Consider the following 8124-nt stretch of genomic DNA (forward strand, 5'->3'; position numbering starts at 1 on the left):
GCTGCCAGGAAGAGTTTGGTTGAAGCCGCTGCCGCTGCCTCCAGGAGCTCCAGAGCTGCTGCTGCTGCTGTGACATTGGTGACTTTGCATAGAGGAGCTGTGCTTGGGGGGAGCGGACAGGACCCCCTTCCTGCACACCCGGGTCCCCAGGTGCCAATGTTCAGTGCAAGTCAGCACACCCCACCCCGGGAGGAAGACCAAGGGGGAGGTGATCCCTCTCCTTAGGGAGCTTCCAGTGTGAGAAAAGTGGGGAGCAGCCGTGGGGATGGAAGCCCAAGGTGGGGGGAAGGCAGAGGAACGGGGGCCATAGAAACAATCGGTTACTTACTTCCCTGACATGACTGGGGGGAGCCTTGACCCATTTGTAGCCATTATGTAATCACTGAAATAAGTCCATCTAAATTATTCAAAAATCTCCAAATGCCAATTCCATTTAATTCTAAATAACAAGCATCCCTGAGAGGGATGATTTTTGTAACGATGACTAAGGGAAAATATTTTTCTAGCAGGGTTTCTGTACAGGAAAAAATTCATTGCTTCCATCCCCACATCCCACACCCCACATTCCACACCCGTTGGTGTAAAAATATTTGTATTTAAATAATTTTAAATGTCATGCATTTATAATTAAAAGCAATTCCGTGTTCAGAGGAACAGAAATTACTGACTTTAAGTCAATGAGAAAATATAAATTTTCTTCAAAGCAATATTTCAGGAGATTCAGAGGTCATTTAAACCAAGCTAATGTGATGTAAGCCCATCAGCTGTGTATGGTCTGGTGACCACTGGCATAACTGCCACCCTCCAGCTGCACGAACGTATAGGACATTCCAGCAAGAGCCCTTCATTTCCCCCAAAGGACCTCTCCTTTCACCCTTCTGTTTCCCACCTTTAAGGACTCAAGGACTGGTTGTGCACAAAATGTTTCCTTTTCTTTCCTAGTGACACTCCCCTATCTCTTGCTGTTGGTTGGTGGGATCCCTCTAATTGAAAGGCTCTGGATGACTGCATGACATCCCTTAAGTAACACAACCCACCTCCCCTCCACCTCTTCCCCCAACAACCCCCCCACCCCTGTTTTAGGTCCCAGTCAAGGGAACTGCATTCCCTTAGCCACCTTGTTTGTTCACCAGGGCATGGACTGGAAGATGGGTCACGTAAAGTCTTCATCGAGGAAATTGGGGAGGGGTGGATTTCTGATGATTTGGGGGCACTCTCTGGATTCCATACTGCTTGTAGTGGCTAACTCTCTGTGTCACCTTGGCTAGGCTGTGGTGCCCAGTCGTTTGGTCAAACACTAATCTCGATGTTTGTATATAAGGGTACTTTTCTGATGAGATTGACATTTAAATTGGAGTTTGGGTAAAGCAGTTACCCTCCACAATGTGGGCAGCCTCCTGGAATCATTTGAAGACCTTAAGCGCAAAGACAGGTTTTCCAATAAGGACGTCTTCTCAAGACGACAGCACAGAGACGCTGCCTGAGTTTGCAGCCTGCTGCCCTGGAGAATGCACACTCAAGACTGCAATGTCAAGTCATACCTAAATTTCTAGCCTGTCAGTCTGCCCTACACATTGCCCCACAATTGTGTGAGCAAATTTCTTACAATCTCTTTTCTCTCTTTTATGTCTCTCTGTTTTTTTTCTCCTCCCCTCCCTCCCTCTCTCCCCTACCTTCTCTCCTTCCTTCTCTCGTGTGGGTTCTGTTTCCCTGAAGAACCTTGACTAATACACTAACCAAATCATACTTGGACCTTTGGATTGCTCAGGGTTTTATTTGTGTGTTGCTTCAAGCCAGCTTGAGTTGTGTTTCTGTCACCTGTGACTATGAGTCTTGGGCACTCCTGAGTGTGAGTGGGAAAAGTCCATAGAGGCTAATAAATGAAAGATTCAAAATAAATAAATAAATGAAAGATTCTTGCAGAATTTGCCTGATGTTATTAATTACTATATAACAAACTACATAAGGGCCAGAATTGTGTCTGAAGTTTTATTCTACTGTCATTGCTTGGAATTCCTGGCACTTGGGTTAATAAATGTTGGTTGAGTTGAATTGCAGAAGGAGGTTGGCCTAGAGGCTCAGCTCCTGGAATTATCCTGTAGCTGAGGTACAGCTCCTCTGACATGTAGGAAACCCACGAGTGAGTAAGTGATGTTAACAGGAAGCTTTAGCAAGTACTATTTTCATGGAATTGCTTAGAAATTGTTGCAATGTGTTTTTATTCATACATGAGTCCTTATCTATACACATCAATTATCGATAAACATAGGTTTCCTTTACTTTTTTTAGATTTTTAAAAAATTTTTTACAGGTTTCCTTTAGATGTTTGGATTAGACCATGCTTAGCTTCTTTGCTTCATCAAACCAGCACCTCTGCAGGGACATTCTAGTCAAGACCAGGAAAGCTCCATCATTGCCACCTTATTATAGTAGTTTGCTTGGCCTGTCTTAACAAATTACCACAGACTGAGCGGCTTGAACAACAAGAATCTATTGTCTTATAATTCTGGAAACAGGAAGTCCAATATCAAGATGTTGGTAGGGCTTTAAAGATTTTATTTATTTGACAAAGAGAGAGCACAAGCAGGGGGAATGACAGGCAGAGGGAGAGAAGGAGGCAGGCTCCCCACTGAGCCTGGAGCCACACGCAGGGCTCCATCCCAGGACCCCGGGATCATGGCCTGAGCTGAAGGCAGACGCTTACCTGACTGAGCCACCCAGGAACCACCTCTCCCCTCCCTTTTAAAGATTTTATGTATTTATTTGTTGGTAGGGCTTTAATCCCTCTGAAGGCACTAAAAATCATTCCAGGCTTCTCTTCTAGCTTCCGATAGTCCCTTGGCTCATGGCAGCAAACCTCCAATCTTTGCATGGATTCTTGTATGCTTCTGCACCCAAATTTCCCCTTTTTATAAGGACCCTCATCATATTGTATTACCCGCCTCAGCAGAATGACCTCATCTTAACTAATTATGTCTGCAATGACCATATTTCCAAAATAAGATTGGATTCTGAGGTGGGGGGGGGTTAGGACTTCAACCTACCTGGATGTGGGGGGACACAACCAACCAGTAACAGTTGTTTGTATTCCCTCAACTCATTCCTGAGCAGCTTTCACAGGAAGACTCCAGAGCTGTGAACAGCAGGAGAGCAGGAACGCTGGCTGCTCTGCAGAGCCAGGGACACATTGCTCAGGTCCTAGCCACTTGGTTCCATGACTGCTGCCATACATTCCTATACCAAGCAGGGAATTTTTGTTCCCCCAGCACCAGTCTTGCCCTAAAACGAATGCTGATAATCCTCCCCATGTACCCTCCCCTAGTGAGTCTCTTTTCCTTCTCCATCTTCTGGTTGCTTTTTAACCTATTTCTTCTCCCTCTTTGAAAAGAATAATCAAAGAACAAGAATTAGAAAGCACCTAAATAGAAAAGAATGAGAGGAAAAGCAAGAGAGAATGTGCTTTTAAAATAACATTTTTTTGCCAAAGATGGCAAATGTATTGTTTTCTGTGACATCTAGAGCTGAGGTTAGAAGCCTTTGAAGAGTAATTTTCTAGGGTTCTAGGTGCTTTGTACCATTCAGACCAGCTGGAGGTATAGGATGCAGAGGTGTGAAGATGGTGCTGGGCCATGGGAGAGGGTGGAAGCCATTGGGCTGCCGCAAAGTCTCTGTGTGGGTTCAGGAATGCGCCATGGATCTGACTGTTGCCAAAGACAGCTCTCCCAAGTGGTTGGGGAGAGGGACTGGTATTAGGGAAGCGAGGACCTTCAAGGAGGTCAGTGAGTTTGAGGGGACAGCTTGCTGAGGGACACTGAAAATAGGTCCATGTGCCATCTTTGTCATGCTGCTATGTAGGTCACAGACACCTACTCTTGGAAAGCTTCCAGTGTGGTCCCTGATGCATAAAGAGCTGTGAACACCTGGCTTATATCAGTTGGGTAATTTTACATAACTCCCACACAGCCAAGTAAATCAGCGCCAAATTAGAGACCCAGCACCAAATTAGAGACCCAGCACCTAACAGAAAAGATACAGAATCTAAAAGCAAGTAAGAACTAAAGTCTTTAAATGCAGTAATATTTATGCTATTCCTATTTACTGATATTTAACATATTATAATAAATCAGTAGCAGATATGGAAAAATATGGCAGACAGTTTATAGGCCAGAAAGTATTTATTTTTCCCAGAACTCATCTGAAATTACAGATGTTTCAAGTATTCAAACTGTGATGTTCTGGGCCTGCCATCTCTCCAGATAAAAATAAAAGTCTAGTCTGAGAGTGTTTTTTTGTCTACTTGATTTCAAATAGTAAAGTGACAAGAAACAGAATCTTACCACATATTTTAATCTTATTATATGTTAAAGAAAAAAAAACCTAACCTACCTTTTGTAGATTTCTTCTATTCCTTGATTCTAGTCTTGCATTTATAGATAGAGAAAACATTAACTTTTGTCATAGTTAATCTTCACTGACATCAAAAGGATAGAGAAAAGGCTCATTACAGCACAATTTTAAAAGAAATACATCTGATTTTACTGCAAAAATAAAATTACTAAAAATCGGCATAAAGACTTGCTTACAGTCAGTGTTCAATAAATCATGTTGAAATAAATTGTAGAAGGAAAGTCCTGGAGTGCTACCACCAAAACCCAAAGGCACACACACACACACACAAAACCCTCACCATTTGTTCTATTTTCCTATTCTTTGGGAGTAAAATACAAGTCAAGATAAGCTATAAACACCGAAGGAAGGGGTGCCTGGGTGGCTCCGTCAGTTGAGCACCCAACTCTTGATTTTGACTCAGGTCATGATCTCAGGGTCTCGGGATCAAGCACTGCTTCAGGCTCTGCACTCAGTGGGAATTGGGCTTCAGGATTCTCTCTCTCCCTCTCCCTCTGCCCTGCCCCCTGCCTGCTCTCTCTCTCTCTCTCTCTCTCTCTCAAATAAATAAATAAGTCTTAAAAAGATGTAAACACTGAATAAAGGCATTCCTTAAGCTTCGCCCTAAGGTATATTAATTCGTAGTCAGTCTTCAGCTATGAGCTTCCGTCATAAAGTCACCCAGTAAGCTCAGTGTTGTATGCAAACTACAGTTCTGCTGGTAGCAAAATATTTTAAGCCTGTGTGGCAACATGGTAAAGTGGAACTAGGTAACTATGCCTCAGTTAGGTTCAGATGAAAAATAATTGCTCTCCTAGCAAAGTAGACCACATGGATTCTTTGAGAATTGCAGAAAAAATAGCTTATTCTGCTAGTATGCATTTTCAGCAGTGTATCAAGGTGGTTTGCAAAGTTTGGGGGGGAAAAGCAAAATAGTATTTGATGCTACTTCAAGTGGAAGGCCGGCACTGCCACGAGTTAGGCAAACAGTGAATGAGTCGATAGCATTCTTCAAGGCAAATGCCTGAATCCCTTAAGACATTCTGTAGAAAAGCAGTTATAAGTCACAGTTTAAAATGATATTTGTGATATTTGGCTTGCTTGGAATGAAATCAGCTTCCTAAGAAGTATTTTGAATAGAAACAAAGTACTTCCTGAAAAGCATCTTTGAGTAATTTCCGTAAATAGAAATAACTTTGAGAATAAATACCTGCATCCTGGAGAAAAGCCCCATGTTCCTCAACCTCTGTCCTCCGCTCCCCCTCACTAAAGCTCCTCATCTCAGCCGGAAGCAGTGATTTTCAACCAGGGGAGATTCTGTCCCTCAGAAGACATTGGGCCACATTTTCGGTTGTGGGGAGAGGATGGGGTGGAGGTGAGGCGAGAGGAGAATGGTGCTGGCTTCTGGCAGGGGGGCCAGGGATGCAACTGAATGTCCTACAATACGTGGGCCGGCGCCAGAATAAAGAATTAACGGACCCAAAATACGAATAGAGACGGAGGGAGGCCGGCCCGGAGATGCACACGGGGCGCTGGGGCCGTGCGCGGCCTGCCCCGGCTCAGCACACCCGCCCTTGGACTCTAAGGGCCCTTTGAAACCCACGTACACTGGTGGCTCCACAGATCAGCAGTTCCAGTAAAGAAATTCTACTTTCAAACTAGATGTGAGACAAGCTCAGAAAGGATTTTTTTATTCTTTGCTCCACCCCAACTCCTCAAGTAAAGTTTCTAAAGGAACCATTGTGATAAACAATTAGCGGGATTGTTGATTTCATTCTAAGGTCTTAGGATTGTGGCTGAGCCTCAGCCTGGACCCTGGGCCCTGTGCGGTCACCTCTGTGCGGCCTTGCTTCCTGCCCTGGGTGGTGGAACCGTGTCGCAGGAGTGTCCGCCGCGCGGCTGCTGGGTTAGCTGCGGGCCTCCCCTCCCGCTTTCCAAGCCCTTGTCCAGGGCAGGAGGAAGTTTTCAGGTTGCGTGTGCTCTTCTCAAGAGTTGTCTGGGGACGCCACTGAAGTCTTCAGTATTCCCAAGCTTTAGCGGAGTTGGGCGTCCTTTTGCTTTCACACACCACAGGCCTTTATGGCAAGTACCTTTCCGCTCTTCAAAGTCCTGCTGCGGCTGCCGTTTCCTCTTCTAGTCCCCTTCTCGCTGGCCACAGCTCACCACAGGCCTCTGGGGCCAGGTCACCAGCCACCCCTTTTGTGAACAGTGACCATCTATCGTAAACCCCCGTGAGGAGGCCTTGGGCTCAACAGAACCTCAGCCAGCATCGGAGGCTTTAGACACAACCGACAGCCCTGGCCGTGTCGGTCACGTTGGTAGAGATGCCACAGGGAAATGGTAGGCAGGTGAAGCTCCATTTAGCAAAACGACCTACCAACACCCTTCAAACCAACAAACAAAAAGGCAAAAGAAAAAAAACATCGCCATAACCCATATAATCCACCTGTGCAAAATAACGCAATGACTGTACTCACGGGAACGCTCACCCAGTGCCAGTCCTGTACTGCTTAGGGGAGCTACACGATACACTAGGGCCGGCTTCTTGCTTTTTTTCTCTCCTCTTTTGTTTTGGTGACAAAAAAACAAAGGGCCAAGGAGGGGAAGTGACTTGGCCAAACTCATACTGGTTGCTGGGCAAAGTCAGACCTAGAACCACATACGTAAAAAGCTGGAAACACGAAAGATCATGATGTTCACACGCATATGTTTCCAATTTTTTCCTAGTACTTTCCTTCCCCCACTCGTATCTTTTCACCCAAATTTCCCAACTTCTTACACAGACTATTTTGGAAATTAGGAAACATATTTTTAATGCAAATAATGCCTTTTTTTAAAAAGATGTAAACACCCACAACATTTTTTTATGCTTAGTGACTCAATGCCAACTCCATATACTTATGGGTAGATGGGTATCTCCGGGTCTATGAATGTCATTTGTATATTCATAGACATTCGTATACCAGATTTCCAAATCTATTTGCTTTCCGTCACCTCCCAGAAAGACAGCATCCCTGATATGTTGCTAGCATAGCCTTAGCTACACAGTTCCATCATGGGAGCTTGCCTTATGCATTCGTTTGTGGTAAAAGTAAAAATAAATCCTGATAGTTTGCTTCCTGTGATATTTGCCAACTTTTGCTAGGAAAGATGAAAAGAAAAGCTATCAATGCTCTTCTGTGGAAAGGAAGAGAAGAGTTAGATCTAAATAAAAATAAGCAGCGTCTCAGAATGCTTTTCTAGAGAATTATATTTTCCCCACTCTGCAAAAAGCCCCTAGGATGGGGCTTGGGTCTACCGGCTAATAGATATGTCCATGCAAAACTTACTCTGTGCTTTCTCTAATCACTACCTGAAACGTAACTAAAGCACACAATCTAATTTATCTTAATGTCCATCCTCATACTTTAAGCATGATTTTGAAACCTCATGTAGTTCATAAGCATTAGGATCGGGCGTTCTGGATGTTGTATGACATGTGTCTCCCTCAAACTTTGTTACGTCCTGGGCACATTACCAGTCCATTGTAAAAATAAATAAATAAATAAAGAAGCGTTCTTTCTTGTGAGTATATTGGCAAGTTTTCTGTTTAAATTGCATATAAGCAGAGACAAAGGAAAACAAAAAAACCTAGACTCAAGAGCAGAGAACAAATTGGTGATTGCCAGAGGGGAGGTGGGTAGGAGGATGGGTGAGATAGATAAAGGGGATTGACAATATACTTAACCGTGATAAGCA

The 8124-nt window shown here is 44.1% G+C and overlaps 1 non-coding gene across 1 annotated transcript; it reads left to right on the forward strand.

Moving 5' to 3' along the window:
• Window positions 1–7809: 7809 nt before the first annotated feature.
• LOC144306317 (small nucleolar RNA U13) lies at window positions 7810–7913 on the forward strand. The gene has a single exon (XR_013373384.1). It is a non-coding gene; the product is annotated as a small nucleolar RNA U13 (small nucleolar RNA).
• The last annotated feature ends 211 nt before the right edge of the window (window positions 7914–8124 follow it).

The sequence above is a fragment of the Canis aureus genome, chromosome 36 (genome assembly GCF_053574225.1).
Source record: "Canis aureus isolate CA01 chromosome 36, VMU_Caureus_v.1.0, whole genome shotgun sequence".
Taxonomy (NCBI): domain Eukaryota; kingdom Metazoa; phylum Chordata; class Mammalia; order Carnivora; family Canidae; genus Canis; species Canis aureus.